Below are 17500 nucleotides of genomic sequence, written 5' to 3'. Positions count from 1 at the left end.
GAGCACAGTTAGGATAAGCTTTGAGAAAATAATTACACGATCAAGAAAAACCAATGCATATCATGACTATGTAGTATCAATGAGAAGAAAAAAATGTGTTAAAAGAATCAATATTTTTTCCAATTAATTCTGCCTTTGAAAGGAAACTTCCAATCTTTTGTATTTTAGAGGTTCTTTGATCTATTAACCTTGAAGGGCTTGGCCCTCAAAGGATATCCTACCCAAGGAGACAGTCTTTTCTTGTTTTCTTCTTTAACAAAATAGCAAAACACGACTGGTTTTCATTCACGGTTTTCATGAAATAAGAAAAAATTTAATGTGACAAAAAGGGAAATTAACAGTGTTTTACTGATATAAATTCTTCAATCCCAATAATAGTGCTGAACTCAACAAGAATTGCCTTGATTTAATCTACTGTTCAAATAGACACAACCTCGCGCGAGTTTTAATGTGCCTGCTGTTGAAGATTTAGAGACCTGAACTTTGTCAGAAACTTGTTTTGTTTCTTATTTTTACAACAGACGTCAAAAACTCATTTTCTCTTGCCAACCGGGAGTTTAAGAGAACCTAACAACTTGTTATTAAAAAAGTCGAAAAAAACATGACATAATCAAGACGAAGGCGTGTGTAGACTTGGATAACTAGATGACAGCCTATGAACGAGTAAGCATCGCTTATACTTTAAAACCAATTTATTATCTACGTGGCTGATCTTGTTTCAATAATAACCTTCAGTGATTCTGACATTTATGATGCCATTAACATTACAACGTCAGTTTCTGGAAATATGACTTCTGAGGCAGAAACACGATTTCTAACTTGACTCGCCCAAAGAAAGAGTGACTGACGAGTCGAGAGGAACTTCGGAAGTAGCAATAAGCTATGCTCCAGTGGATGTTCGTCTCATAAAGTCGCTTTTTGTATTATTTTTTTTTCTTTCGTTTGATGGTAGCATTGGCCATCGAGGCTCCAAAACTTTCGCGTTTATGTGCCAGGGCCAGGTGTGGTATCAAGTGTTACGATAAGCTCAGATCTTTACGGGTCCTTTACGACAGCATAATCTGTATATCTCTCTTCGTATATTGCTTGAAAATATCCATTGAGCTGAGTTCTTGGCAATGAATGTGATAATGAAGATGATGAAGGAAAAATCCGGTAGATTCAATTAAAAAGAATTTATATGGTGACTGAAATTTGACGGAGCCTTTGCTCAATGTAATTAGATTTTGAAATAAAAAGTCTCGAAATTTGACGGAGCTTTTGTTCAATGTAATTAGATTTTGAAATAAAAAGTCTCGAAATTTGACGGAGCCTTTGCTCAATGTAATTAGATTTTGAAATAAAAAATCTCGAAATTTGACGGAGCCTTTGCTCAATGTAATTAGATTTTGAAATAAAAAATCTCGAAATTTGACGGAGCCTTTGCTCAATGTAATTAGATTTTGAAATAAAAAATCTCGAAATTTGACGGAGCCTTTGCTCAATGTAATTAGATTTTGAAATGAAAAAATCTCGAAATTTGACGGAGCCTTTGCTCAATGTAATTAGATTTTGAAATAAAAAGTCTCGGTAATAACCTAGCAAGATTCCTTAAATATATATCCCCTATTGATGACAAGACTGCAATAGCCGAAGATCTGATAGAGAGTACTGACGGCAAACTCTGCTATAAAAAAAACTGGATGACTTTGTGTGTGGGGAATTAGTGTGTTAATGGCATTGAAGGACCACTGCACTCAGAATTGCGGTGTTAAAGGAACAGACCGCACTACATGCCATCTACTATCTGTTAGTCTGAGAACTTCCTCAAAGCCCACACATTTATTCACTTTCTTCTAGACAAACATTATGTCAGCAGCCCAACGAATGGCTTTATAAACTACAGAAGAACCATAAAAATTAAGAGCCATGCATCAGTGTTCATGATGGCCACTAAATAACGTAGTCTAGTTTACAACATCGTTTGTAAGTTCACGACAAACATCTCCAAAACTTTCGACAAATTCCTATACTACGCAAAATATGGTGTTACTGTCAGATTAGCAATATCTTAGAGTATCAAAATATCTTTAAACATACGAGCGTGAATGATTTTGTGCAAATACGTAATACTTCGAATCTACATGGTGAAATGACACTTACTGCTGGAGTTTGATGTAATGGCTTACATAAGAGCAAACCGGTGACATTTAGCAATCAATGACAGAAGTCCATAAAAGAGTAAAAAAAACAAAAAAAAATATATCGAAGTTTTAAAAATTGCGCTGCTTGCGCGTTTCCAATCTCCTTTATGTGGGATGAAATATTTCGACTGTTATCTTTGTACGTTAGTGAGAGAAAGACTGCTCGCAATGATTTATTTGTGAATGACGTCACATCTGTAGATTTTATTAGAGATCTAAAATATAACTTTACTTATAAAACTAACAAGCTTTACAGGTATTTTATCAACTTGATGTCAACAGTTTGACATCTCAAATCTACTAATATCTCTACTCTTGATATAACCATATCTCATGAAGTCAGTAAAGTATACCTTAAAAATATTCTTATTTTTTAGATGATCGACTTACCGCAAGCATACACACACATATACGCATACAACTATATGCCTATACATATATGTTTATTGCTTTGAAGTGTGCCATAATGACACAGCCTTCTATTTTCTCTAGGGATGAGGTTGCAAGCTCTACAAGATTTTTCCAGCTCCTGTAGGTTCTAGTATTCATTTACAGGTTAAGGTGATGGTTAACCAACCGGTGCATAGCGCAATCATTGCATACAATGTAATTGATTTCACTTTTCTAGGACAGGTGAGGAACATTATCCTTGTGCAAATATAAGTAAACAACAAGGACAACAAATGCTGCCATTTCTAGTCCACTGCAGGACAAAGGCCTCAGACATGTCCTTAGTCATGTCTGGGGTTTGGCCATTTTCATCACCAAGCTGGCCACTGTGGAATGGTTATGATGGGAGACTTTAGTCAGATCGCTCACAACAAACCAACCTAGTATGAGTGGCCCTGACTAGTACAACTCTGCTTGATTATGGCGATACGTGAGCCTTTTCACCACGTTAAGGTACCCCCATTTATATACTTGTAAATACAGTGACGAAAACCCAATGGCCTCAGCCCTTTGGGGATTTTTATACCACGCAGTGTAGCAAGGTTGTAATTATTTCCCAGAAAAATATAATTGCCGTTGAGCTCAGGAAAGGAGACTTATTCGCCATTTATGGCGAATTTTATCACACCAAGGGTTCCACACCCCTTATATATGCGCTCTCCTTCCTTGAAGTACAATATATCAGCAAAAACAAATGTCTGTGTATTTCCAACTTTAAGCTTTTCCCATAAGAGTGGATGGCGATACAAAGACAATGGTCATAACCCCATTTTTTTATCATTATTATTATTACTAGCCAAGCTACAACCCTAATTGGAAAAGCAAGATGCTATAAGACCAAGGGCTCCAATGGGGAAAAATAGCCTAGTGAGGAAAGGAGATAAGGAAATAAATAAATGATGAGAACAAATTAACAATAAATCATTCTAAAACGAGTAACAACGTCAAAACAGATATGTCATATATAAACTATAAAAAGACATAAAAACATTTGCTGCAACTTTGAACATTTGAAGTTCTACTGATTCAACAACCCGATTGGGAAGATCATTCCAGAACTAGGTCACAGATGGAATAAAATACGTGGATAATGAGTAAATTCCACAATTATGCAGAAAACTCTCGATCATTAGCTGCCCCGCACACTATAGTCCATTTCTTTTATCGAGGCAGATTTGCACCGACTCGCAGCGGTGCCCTTTTAGCTCGGAAAAGTTTCCTGATCGCTGATTAGTTAGAATTATCTCGTCCAACCCCAGTCATGCACAAACTTTCTCGCTTCCTGGATATTGAGGACCCTTTACTATCAACATTTCATGCAATGTATTCAGCCATTACTCTGTATTTCTCTCCTCCTCCATCTTCATAATAACAAATTCTTACACTTCACCAACCTATCACTCTCCATTCTTCCTACATTACCAAACCATTTCATAACACTAATCCATCCTTTTTCTTAGCCAACATTTTTTACCACTTCTTTTACATATCTCTTAATCTTTCGGCCTTTCAAGTTTTCTTGTGTAATATATACAGCACTCTAAGAAGAATACATCTCTACAGCTTCAATATTTTCGCCTCATGCATTCAAACCAAAATACTTTAAATTCTGGTAAATTTACTGTGTGAAGTTCGTATGGTAAGAAGAAGAAGAAGAAGAAGAAGAAGAAGAAGAAGAAGAAGAAGATAAGATAACAACATTAATACCAGCAGTAAGACATTACCAACATAGACAATATCAATCATATTGATTATACCATAACGTCGTAAAAATTCTAAGTCAATGAAAAAAAACACGCAAATACGACCAGTGTTCTTTTTATTGAATAAACTAATTGTTTATATCTTAGCTAGTCTGTAGTTTCCCAAACTTTTCAACATTCATTTACCTCACACCTATCTTATAAAGATATTTTGCCGAGTCGCATATTAGAATAATCGTAAATATCGAATGTGATCAAAACCAGACACTCCAGAAGTATTATACAAATTGAGATCGCTACAAAACATATGTTCTTCTCCTACGTTGAGATGAAACACTTAGAAATACGTAGAGGTATATAAATGGGAAAATATATTCTGAACACTATTTTGTGTCTACTCTACAAGGACACTGCCAGATTAACTATGGTCAAAAATTCCAGTTCAACTGAATAAGCAAAGGGATACTTTAATCTTCAAATCGATTAACAATTGGGATTTTACGGTGGCGTTCCTTGCATAAATAAGTACATTCCCTAATGCTTGTACAGTCATAGACAACCATTAATATCTTTATAGTTGAAGGAAATAACTTTAATTCTACTCCAAAACAACTCAAACTATATATTTACTTGACGAAAAAACCCAACACGTCATATATCAAAATGGTCTACGTGGGGTACACAAGTCGCCTTTCCTTGCAAACCAGGACGAAATTTCGGGTGTTCTACCAAACACGGTGGAGTTCTCTGTGCAGGAAGAACCTCATGTTGAGGAATGCAGGAAGGAGTCCCGTCGAATGCCCTAGAGGAAAGGCCTTACCAGCCTGCCAAGAGCAGACGGGTGTGCGTAATAAAGCTTGATGTCCAGATAATAAAACAAGACTGATTTGTCCTTCCTAAAGTTCAACAGTGGTGAAGGGAAATGAGTAACATTTCATTTCTTTTGGGTCTGCTTAACAAGGCTAATTATAGTTGTAAAATATTACTGATTAGATCTGCTCTTAAAAGAATAAGAAAGGCAGATGGAAGCAATGACGACTTTGTTAACAGAGGATAAAGTTATAAAGTATGTTATCATTTTCAAACTCGATTAACCCTGTATTAACTTATACACCTGTAAAAAAAAAAAAAAAAAAAAAAACTCGCTGCAACAGGAATTGATGTTCTCAAATATAATTGTAATAAGAACACAAACGCTTTCTGCAGCCACGGAAACCTTTTCTGAGAAGCAGGAGGCTGAGGAGACTATATCATTTATATAGATTGTATCATTTCATAAAAGTCCTAAACGATATGATATTCCATTTGAGAATAAATGCCAGCATCACGCAACAAACGAGAGTCTTGTAAAGGTAATCCATATTCAAGAAGATAAAAAATGGAAAGCGAGAACAATAAGTCATACTTCATTTATAATCAAATTTCGAAGGTTGCTCTTGCAAGAACAGCACGCAAGTTAGTTACCCAGTGAGAAATGTAGTAAACCGGCTTCCTTTATCTACTTTTAGAAAACCATTACTGGTTTCTTCACATATTGTTATTCTAATGATTATCATATGTACATATTTATATGTTCACAGTGTAAATATATTCATATATAATTATATTTATATTCATCTCTCTCTCTCTCTCTCTCTCTCTCTCTCTCTCTCTCTCTCTCTCTCTCTCTCTCTCTCTCTCTCTCTCTCTATATATATATATATATATATATATATATATATATATATGTATATATATATGTATATATATAATATATAACATATATATAATATATAACATATATATAATATATATAACATATATATATGTATGTATGTATGTATACAGTACATACATAAAGTGTGTGCGTGTGCGTGCATACACGAGTATTTGTTACTTCTAAATTAAATATCTAGAACAACACCGATAAGACAAGACATATAACCATATATGCAGGGCTATCACTAAGGATTAGGGGTTTGGAGATTACCTATATGACCACAGAACAACGAAATTTTGATGCACGAAACAAGTTCCAAGTCCCCCAAAACCCACTAATTCTTAGGGGATCCTTTAACTGCCCAGCCTCACTATGAGAACGGGACGAGGGCGTGGGACGTCGAAGGTCAGTAGGCATAAGGAAGTGAATGAAAGAGAAACTAAGAGAAAATACGACAAAGGGTCATGCGAAGAACCATGGAAGGGAATGATGAAAGGGGCGATATAAACAAATTGTAATGTGTGACCATAAACTCTTGGGTATTGTTAAAAAGATTTGTCGTCGAGGGAAAACAACCGAGGCTGTCGTAAAAAAAAAATCGGACAGAATCACAAAGGGCGGAAGTTATTAAATCGTGAATGTGTAATGAAACCAAGCTCCAAATGAAAATTAATTACAGCAGTTAATATCCATCCAGGAAAAAACCAGTCTATATTAGAATTAATGTGGAGTGATGTAGCAGAAAGAGCAAAGGTGAGGAAGGATATGAAAGAAAAGGGAGAGGGGAGAGAGAGAGGGAGGGGGGATGGAGGGAGGATTGGTGAGAGAGAATTAGGAGGGCGAGACCGAAGGGCATCTAACAGGAAGCAACGGACATCGCGGAAGTCAGCAGAGCAAGAAGGGCGTTAGCCATTCCGATGTCAAAGTGGACACTTGCGGCGACGTGCCAATGAAATCTGATGGAAACTGGAACGATATGTGAACAAAAAGTGGTGAACTTTTCATTACAAAAATTATTCTTCTTGAGGATATGCATGCGTTTAAATATAAAAGAAGCTGGCATAACTAAATAGATTTGCAGATCACTTCTAATCTTAAAACTGAAAAAAAAATAAAGAGCGGGTAATCAAAACTGGAATGATAGGTGAACAAAAAAAAAATAGCATTTCAAGATAATAATCATATTATGATGCAACGATACATTTATTTAAACAATGCAGACGTGCATAGATACCCTTGAAGTTATTCTATCATCTTGAAGCAACTGAAAACAGTATTATATGAAGTACATCCGGCAGATTAACCATTAATTGAACAGCGTCAGTGTCAGTAGGTTAAGTGGCACATTGCAGTTTGCATGAACGACTCATTACGAAGGACCGGAGGTGAATAAATTGCCAGTTTCATTTCCTTGTTGAAGAATATATCACTTATCTTTGACCTTCGGATCATGAATGATTTTCATTAGCGATTATGAGAAGTCAAAGGTTTTATCAAATCTTCATACTATTTAATGCCTGTCATTAACAAATTAGTTCTTTCGTTAAATAACAAAGACCAAACATGTGTTCAAATCTCATGGACATTTTTGGAAATAACTTTCGCCATTCAGTCATTCACAGGTTATTATTCATTGGAAATAATCTTAAATAGGGAGGCAACATCGATAAGCAATACTAGTGCACGCAACCCGTCAAAAATGAAGGCTAAATATTTAGATTGATATGCACGCACATGCACGCGCAACCACATTCAATCCTTCCCACCTCTCCCACTTTCCTAATTACAACACGGCAGTTTCGGCATTTTGTGGGAGATTGTGGTTTCCGAGTGTACCTCTAGGCCTCTAGGGCATGATTACTCCCTATACCCCTACCCGAGGAACGTGAAGAGACCTAGTGGTCCTATTTATAGCAATGCCACTCAGGGCAACAGGATATATATATATATATATATATATATATATATATATATATATATATATATATATATATATATATATATATATATATATATATATATATATATATATATATATATATATATATATATATATATATATATATATAAATATATATATATATATAATATATATATATATATATATATATATATATATATAAATATATATATATATAATATATATATATATATATATATATATATATATATATATAATATATATATATATAATATATATATATACTATAAATATATATATATATATATATATATATATATATATATAATATATATATACTATAAATATATATATATATATATATATATATATATATATGTATATATATACTATAAATATATATATATATATATATATATATATATGTATATATAACATACATATATACTATAATATATATATATATATATATATATATATATATATATATATATATATATATATATATATATATATATATATATATATATATATATATATATATATATATATATATATAAAGCCAACCACTCACAGCCAACCACTTAGTCTTGATTATATAGGGGAGATAAGAGAAATGAAACTACTGCATTTTAAGCATCAAAGAACAGGCGGCGATATTCAATACCATCTACCCGATCAAGTGTGACTAAGACGGCTTGGAAAATTACCGTCAAAGTTCTACCCCGTTTCTAATCCGGTAAAACCCCCGAATTTAAGACTCCCCTGAGGATGTCCTTCAGTCGTATCTTTTGATTGCATGAAAATTAGACAGTCGGCAATCCGAACAGTAATTGTCTTTCATTTCCTGCCTCTTTTATGCCTGATGAAATGAGGTCTGACAAAAAAAGATTCGAGTGTTTGTTCGGGATGACATTCCGAAAATCAGGGTGGAAAGGTCTATTTCGATCTGATTAAATTTGATCCGAATAGATACATACATATATACATTAATACATAATATATATATATATATATATATATATACATATATATAAATTATATACATGTATATACATACATATATATGTGTGTGTAAGTGTGTGTAAGGATATATACTGTATATATGAATGTATATTCATTTATATATATATAAATATATATATATATATATATATATATATATATACATATACATACATATAAATATATGTATATGTATACATACATATATATATATATATATATATATATATATACACACATATATACGCATATATATTCTATCTTATTTCTCTTCCTCCGTCTTGTTAAAGTTTTTATGGTTTATGTAGGAAATATTTATTTTAATATTGTTAATGTTCATAGAATATTCTATTTTTCTTTGTTTCCTTTCCTCGCTGGGCTATTTTCCCTGTTGAACCCATTGGGCTTATAGCATCCTGCTTTTCCCACTAGGGTTGTAGCTTAGCAAGTAATAATAATAATAATAATAATAATGATAATATATTCATGTACATAAAAAGACAAATAAAATAATACTGAAAATAAATAATTTTCCACAATGTTTAAAAAAAAACACAAATCTCATAAATAAAAAACATGCTTACATAAAAGCACACAGAAGTGAAGACTAACAACAACTCAACTCATGGTTATCTAGTAGTTCCTAGGGTTAACGAGAGAGAGAGAGAGAGAGAGAGAGAGAGAGAGAGAGAGAGAGAGAGAGAGAGAGAGAGAAAGACAAGGTCAACTGAATGCCCTTCACTGACGTCATTGACGACCTGTTGACCTTGCGATAATTCCCGCCAGCTCACAGCGTCTCGGTGCTAGTGTCCATGTGGTTCGAAGCCTCAGAGACACGCCGGCAATGGAACACGTTTGCTTTGACGCACACATGTTCAGAATTCCTGAGCGGGAAAGTGAAGCGGATGAAGAGGAATGTCTTCTTGCAAAAGAATGCATGATTTGCTTGGAAGAATCTCTTAAGAAAAGCTGGAGGATAATCAAGGCAACCCGATAACTTCCTTGGTAGGACTTCTTCAGCATTGGCTAAAAGATATTATCTGATATCTTTTTTTTATCTCGAGGAAATTATTTGTTGACGGAGGACAAAAGGTGCTTTTGATAACTCACATCAAGCAGCCTTCTTTTACCCTTGTGGAAAACCAGTTCTTGTTGCAGTACCCAAATGTCAACATTTTACAAAACATTTTACTGTTTTTATTATTTCATAACGATAACTACGATATGTATATATATATATATATATATATATATATATATATATATATACATATATATATATATATATATATATATATATATATATATATATATTTATATATACAGTATATATATATATATATATATATATATATATATATACATACATTCAAATAAGCTACAAATGCCCATTAATATCGAATTCGTTCTGCCATAGGATCACAGACCCATAGGGCAAGTCCTCGGCCAAAAAGAAATATTTATCACTAAAGGAATTTCCTGATGGATTTGTGATCCCGAGGGAGAACGAAATCGCTATTAAAGGGAATTTGTGTCTTCTATGAAAAATTCAAAATCATCAGGTGTTAGCGATAAAATCATCATATATATATGCATTATTTACACACTATATATATATATATATATATATATATATATATATATATATATGTGTGTGTGTGTGTGTGTGTGTGTGTGTGTGCTTATGTACAAATATTAGAAGATTACTTTAACATTACATCAAATTATGTCTCTCTCTCTCTCTCTCTCTCTCTCTCTCTCTCTCTCTCTCTCTCTCTCTCAGCAATCAAGATACAAAATGGACACCAAGAGGCTCTGTAGAAACATGGCTATAAAATTGTCTATCAAATCGAACCTCTTAGGAATAGTTAGTGTAGAGCTTTTCAAACGAAACCACGCTCTATTAGGTTTCCCACGAGAAATGGTATTTTTATCCTATATTATTATAATGTTGATTTATGATATAAACAAGATTATGCAAAAATTAATCTTATATCTCTTGTTTGCAGACGACTCCAGAATATCAGTCAAATCTGACCTGAAAGAAAACTGTACATAGTTTAAAATAGAACTAAATAATATGGTCTAGATTTGAACCCCTCATTTTAATTCAATTGTCCATTTATTTTCCGACACTTGGTCTTAAGGAAGAGAGAGGTTATACAAACGGCGAAATCTTGATCTGGATCTGGACGAAAATTATATTTTTATATTTGATAAATAATCGAGGGTTATGGTGGTCGATGTGATAACGCCCCTTTCTGATGAACGCCAGACTAGGGTTCGAGTCCCACTCAAACTCGTTGGTTTCTTTGATCAATGCAACCTCACCATCCTTGTAAGATAAGGATGGGAGGTCTGGGGGAGCCTATAGGTCATCAGCACCCATTATCTCGCCCTCCTTTGGTTCTAGCTTGGGTGGAAAGGAGGCTTGGGTGCTGATCATATCTATATATGGTCAGTCTTTAGGACTTGTCCTGCTTGATAGGGCAATGTCACTGTCCCTTGCCTCTGTCATTCATGAGCGGCCTTTAAACGCAGCAGGTAGTCGTTGCTTCTAACGACCAAAATAGATTTATAGCAATTTGTCGTAAGTAGTCGTCATGGATACCGAGGATATGTTCTCCAATAACAATTCTAAGCGCACGCTATCGGCGACATATACCCTATTATAAAGGAAACTACTACTCACAAGTATGGTCACCCACTCATATAACTATGGCCTGATAGAGAGTAGAGGGAGCTTAAGTAACTTCGCATAAAAAAGCTATCAACTTGCATGATCTTCCTTGCTATACTGTACTCGAAGGAACAAACACCTTAAGATTCTATGCATATACAAAATCCAAGAGAGCTTAGCGCCAATCCTGCCTACACACCCACTGAAACCAGAAACCTTTGCCCTTCAATTACCCTGTAATCCTAGAACAGGTTTTAGATGCTCATTGCCCTCACCGGTTCTACAGTATATTATTCAACATTATTTTTTTTTTTACGTCTAACTTAAGGAATTGTCCCTTAGAATGCTGCGAAACAGGTTGCCTGCCCCTTTTGGCCAGACACGTAACGCGACTAATACACATATTAAAACATACTTTGTAAAAATTAATGGATATCTTGTCGGGTGAGCAAAATATGAAATGATGCTGGTCATTTTTGCGACCCAAACATGGGGTGCAACTCTTATTCAATTCGGATTCTTGTCGAATTAACATCGATGCGTTCAAAGATTGCAAGAAATTATTTCTCCACTTTAGAACACGTTGACTCCAAATATAAACACAAGCGAAACTGCTCTCTCTCTCTCTCTCTCTCTCTCTCTCTCTCTCTCTCTCTCTCTCTCTCTCTCTCTCTCTCTCTCTCTCTCTCTCTCTCTCTCTCTCTCTCTCTCTCTCCAAAACACAAGGGCAATCGGTAAATCAAAAAGTTGGAGCTACAGAATATTTTCTCAGAAAATATATTAATTAGTTTAAGAAACAATTCATGCGAATGAATGCAGAGGAAAAAAAAAAGACAAGAAATTACTGTGAACCGTGACTAAATAGTAATATTCTATGAATTGCAATCAATGAAAATTATGGAATGTCCGTATAATTTCCAATACTGTCCATAAATCCCTAGCCGGAGGTCAAGAAGCTCGTATAACTGACCTTGATTTTAGTGCCGCTTTTGACAGTGTTAATCGTGTCATTTTCAAACTTAAACAGATAGGAGTAGCAAGTTTATTCTTAGCACCACTATTGAATTTTCAAGTAACAGATTGCATGCAGTAGTTGTTGAAAGGCACTATTGTCGAGTAATGTAATATCTTGTGTACCCAAGAGTAATATACTGTGTCCATTCCTTTGCATACTATATACGAATGTTATGTGGTTTAGCTTAAAAAACAAGCTTGTTGCTCATGCAGATGATGCTACTCTTTTAGCATCAATTCCATCTCCTGATTGTTTAAAGGTTTAAAGGCCGCTCATGAATGTCAGAGGCAAGGGACAATGACATTGCCCTAGCAAGCAGGACAATGCCCTAGAGACTAGGATCAGCGCCCAAGCCCCCTCTCCACTCAAGCTAGGACTAAGCAGATAAACCTATAGGATTCCCCAAACCACCCAACCTTAGCTCACAAGGATGGTAAGGTTGCAGGCAATAAAGGCACTAACGAGTTTGAGCGGGACTCAAACCCCCCGTGTGGAAAACACCAGGCAGAGACGTTACCAATCAGTCCACAACCCTAGACAGGAGTATTATCTCTTGTCTAGTCTTCAGCTGCTAACGTCTATAACGTTCAAAACGCTTCAAGAAGACTAAAATTACTACCAGATCTTTGCTCAGACAGCTTCTGTAACATTTAAAACTTGTCCAAAAGACGGAAATTACTGCCATTTGTTGGACAAAAACTAGCTGTCTATTAAATTTCTTATTCCTAGTCTTTATATTAATCTGTGGCAATGTCGTTCACCTAGTGCTTTATGCATGTTGCAAAACATTTTCCATAATTCGGACCATCCTTTACATTCGGGTCTTCCCAGACTGTGCCATCCTGTACGTAGTACTATAGTTATGTAGTCAATTCTAACAACCATGTCTTCTCCATTATAAGGCTCAAAACTATACAATGTTCTAGAAGCTTTATTCCAGCTGGGACTAGATTGCCAGTTGAATCATTGGAATTCAGACTTGCAGAAAATGTCTATGTTGAACAGGTTGAAATAAGTCTCTCTTCATAGTTTATATAACAAATCTATCTATACGTTGTAACTGGTCTTAAAACATTTTATATATCTTATCTATTATTTCTCATGTCCAGGATAATTTACTTATTTCCTTATTCTTTTCTTCACTGGGATACTTTTCCTGTTGGAGTTTTAGCTCTTGTGGCATACTAATTATCTAAGATTTTATCTTATCTATCATTATTATTATTATTATTATTATTATTATTATTATTATTATTATTATTAGCAACAACAACAACAATCATCATCATCATCATCATCATCAATGCAGAGCTCCAAAATAAGATACAAGAGAGATGACATCATCGTAAGAGGAAAACCACCTTAGAAAATACCATAATTCAACAGTACTGTATATCCGATCATGATAAAACACATCATATTAATTGGGTCACTGCTTAGGTCACAGTAGACACAGTAGGGATGCATAGGTGTCCATGGCATTCTATCTAACTCAGAGGTCAATTCAAATACCTCTCGCTGTACTTATACAAGTTTTGAGTTTTCTTATATATTTGGGCTGAAACATTACTAAATCAAATTACACTGATTTTCAAGTCTGAACAGGTGCTATATACGACAAATAAAACTGTTGTTTCCCATCTCTTATGCCTATTTAATTTGACAAAACCACCGATTAATTACCTTAAAGCTTCTATAATCTTAAGTTTCCTAGGTCATGGCAGTTCCTCAATCGATTCTTTTAAGGATAGTTATTTACCTAATTCTTATTCCAATCTATAATCTATGCAAATTTAAAACACGCATTCCTTGAAAAATGGAAAAACACCGGAGACTGGAAATTCCTGTTTATACAGTTATGTCTGTATTGCAATCTTGAGTTTCCTACGTAAGACCTAGAAGTCTATTCGTGATAGTATGATCATGGAAGCTCGCTCTTGATGTTATTGGAACAGGACATGATAGATCCAATCAGCTATTAGAGGAAATGAGGGTATAATTGATAAGACTTCAGAAAACAGAGCCCAGACATCGTAGAATACGACAGAATGGACCCTTCCATTTGCTTGTTTACCCAAGCTACTTCTTAATGTCTTTATTTAATATATAGGAAACCATGGGAATTATCCATAATCTCTTTTACTATTCTAAAATCTGTAAGCATAAAAAAGTGCAAAAAACCGACGCCGATATGATTCTTTTGATATAAAGTATAATTTTAGCATCTTACTTTATACATGAAAAGGTCCGAGAAAATATACATATTGGATTTGACTTGTGAATCTAAACCATAAGGCCTACCACGGGAGCTTTGGAGGCCATTTAACGTTCATGTGCAACAATGAAAAAATTGCAGATGCAACATGGAGTTAAAGTTAAGCGGTTGAGCAGTAAGATGGAAGAATGTTAGGGGGACAGAGATATAGAAGACCAAACCGAGGGAGCAACCGGGGATCTAAGGGACGTGACAAGGACCCTAAATTAATCCCTACAGCACACCGTATTTAATAAAATAGAATAATACATGATTACTGGGAAACAGAATATGGCTTGGATTTAAATAATTTTGGAGCAGTGTTATAGAGATTTCATTTTAACTATTGAAGTCATCCATGGAAGCTATGGCGTATAATCTCGTTTTCTATGGCATGATATCTTAGATTAAGTCAATTTTCTTCTATTATCGTGACCACTGACTATCACATACGCACTACAGTATATATTTTCATTCACCATAAAAATACCTAAAAAAAATAAAGTTAACTTATCCCCCTCAACTGAAAAATGGGATGAAAATTTCCAGTACCAACAAAAGCTTTAGATATTCGTTTAGCAGTTTTTACCACTTACATGAAAAACAAACATTAAAGGTGAGAAACTGGAACTGAAACAAAAATGCTGGATTACAGTTTACTGAAAACCATGGGAAAGCAAACCGTTAGGAATTGATCAATAGAGCTTTCCAATGGACTGGTTTATGGAAGTAAGGCCATAAGAACAGAGCCAAACAAAACGGGATGGAGAGAAAGATAAAAAGGAAGGGAATCTGGAACGGAGTTAGAGTTAAAAAGCAAGGTGTGGGTATGGCAAACTTGGCAAAAATGTACAATCGTACAATATTCACGATAAGCAAAATCTTGAAGAAAGAAATCAGAGCAACTGATGCTGTGAATTGGTTACGGCCATAGGAGAAACAATGGCCACGTATTTTAGACAATGTTGAGATCTTCATTCTTATGAGACTCAATAAGTAGTAGTTATTAGGATATATGATAGCAAAGAACATCAATTTGTGAAAAAGCAAAGTTTCTGTATATTGAAATTGTTTAAATGGAGCCAGGTACATTAGCAAACAAAGAAAAAGAATTATTCAAAGCAAGTCGTGTTTAGTTAATAACTTCAAGAGAAGAACAGGCATCCATAGTATTGTAAGAAAGGTGAGGCTGAGAGCTCTAATGTCAAGGCAGCAGAGAAATTTGTTTCCGGATTTAAAAGGTTCGTGGAGTCCAAGTCTTACTGCAATAAGTGTCCACCTACAATAAGTCCAGTCTATTCTGGAAGATGACCAAGAGGACCTTCATTACTGCAGAAGAGAATGCAATTTTCAGTCACAATCCCATGAAATACCATATAACCCTACTGTTCTGTACTAATGCCAATGGGGATTACAAAATAAAACCTCTTCTGGTGTATCACAAGGAGAATCCATGAGCTTTCCAAGTCCAAGGTCCAGAAGAAGCACCGGAATGTTATGTGGATGTCAAACAACAAAGCTTGGGTGATCCACACTTTTTGTTAAATGGGTCGAAGAGGTTTTTGGTCCCGAGGTAAAAAAGTACCTTTTGGATATGAACCTCCAACTCCAATTCTTGTTGCTTACAGAAAATACTTCTACCTATCCTCCAGCCATGGATCAGAAGGTGATCTCTAATTGAAAAAAAAAAAAAAAAAAAAAAAAAAAAAAAAAAAAAAAAAACGTTCTCACTATGTTTTGAGGTCACTGAAAGATCCAGTCTCACCCTCAGAAACTTTTAGAAAGAATATTTCTACATCAGCTGTTTTACAATTTCATAAAGCCTAAAATGGGTTACCAAGAGAACCCTCAACTCTGCAGAGGAAACTGTGACCTGGATGAGGTGCAGAAAATTATTCAGAGAAGGTTTAAATTCATGCAAGAGGAGGCAGTTGATAATGATATTGTGTCCTTGGGCAAGTTTGGAGGTAGATAGGGACGGCATCAGTGATCTTTTGGACGAACCATTGGAGTTGCATAAGGAGCCGCAAGAACCTCTTCTTGAGGAGATTTTATCTAAGGAGGAGGCACATAGTGACAAACCTTTCACTTCGAGTGCAATAAGGAAAATATTGGAAATGTGGGAAACCCTGCAAAAATTTTTTAGAAATACATGACTTAGACAAGGCTTCAGCAAGGTGAGCAGAGAATTTATTTAGGGACGACGCATGGTTGCATTTTCAAAACATTCTAGAAAAAACAAACACTGTCATCTCTAGAAAGGTTCCTTGAGCAAGACAAGAGGGTTGGAGGTATAAGAAGAGTGCATAATAAGATGGCAGTGTCCAACAAATGTAAATCAAGCAATTGAATTAGTGATAGTCAGTCCCGTTCAAGAGAGAAAACTCCTGATATTTTACTAGATGTTCTCATGGAGGTAGACTCCTTCAGAGCAGTAAACCTCTTCTCCTCCTCTATCGTATCCTGAATGCCAGCCATAATTCTCCTCAAATGTAAAGTAAGAGTTAATGTGTCAATAGTTCTACTCTTTATAGTGAATTATCAATTTGTTTATTCTTTAATGTTAGTGGTTATAATTAGCTCTTTATAT

This window comes from Palaemon carinicauda, chromosome 44, assembly GCF_036898095.1.
Source record: "Palaemon carinicauda isolate YSFRI2023 chromosome 44, ASM3689809v2, whole genome shotgun sequence".
NCBI lineage: Eukaryota > Metazoa > Arthropoda > Malacostraca > Decapoda > Palaemonidae > Palaemon > Palaemon carinicauda.
The sequence above is the reverse complement of the archived record's forward strand: the minus strand, read 5'-3'. Positions refer to the sequence as shown.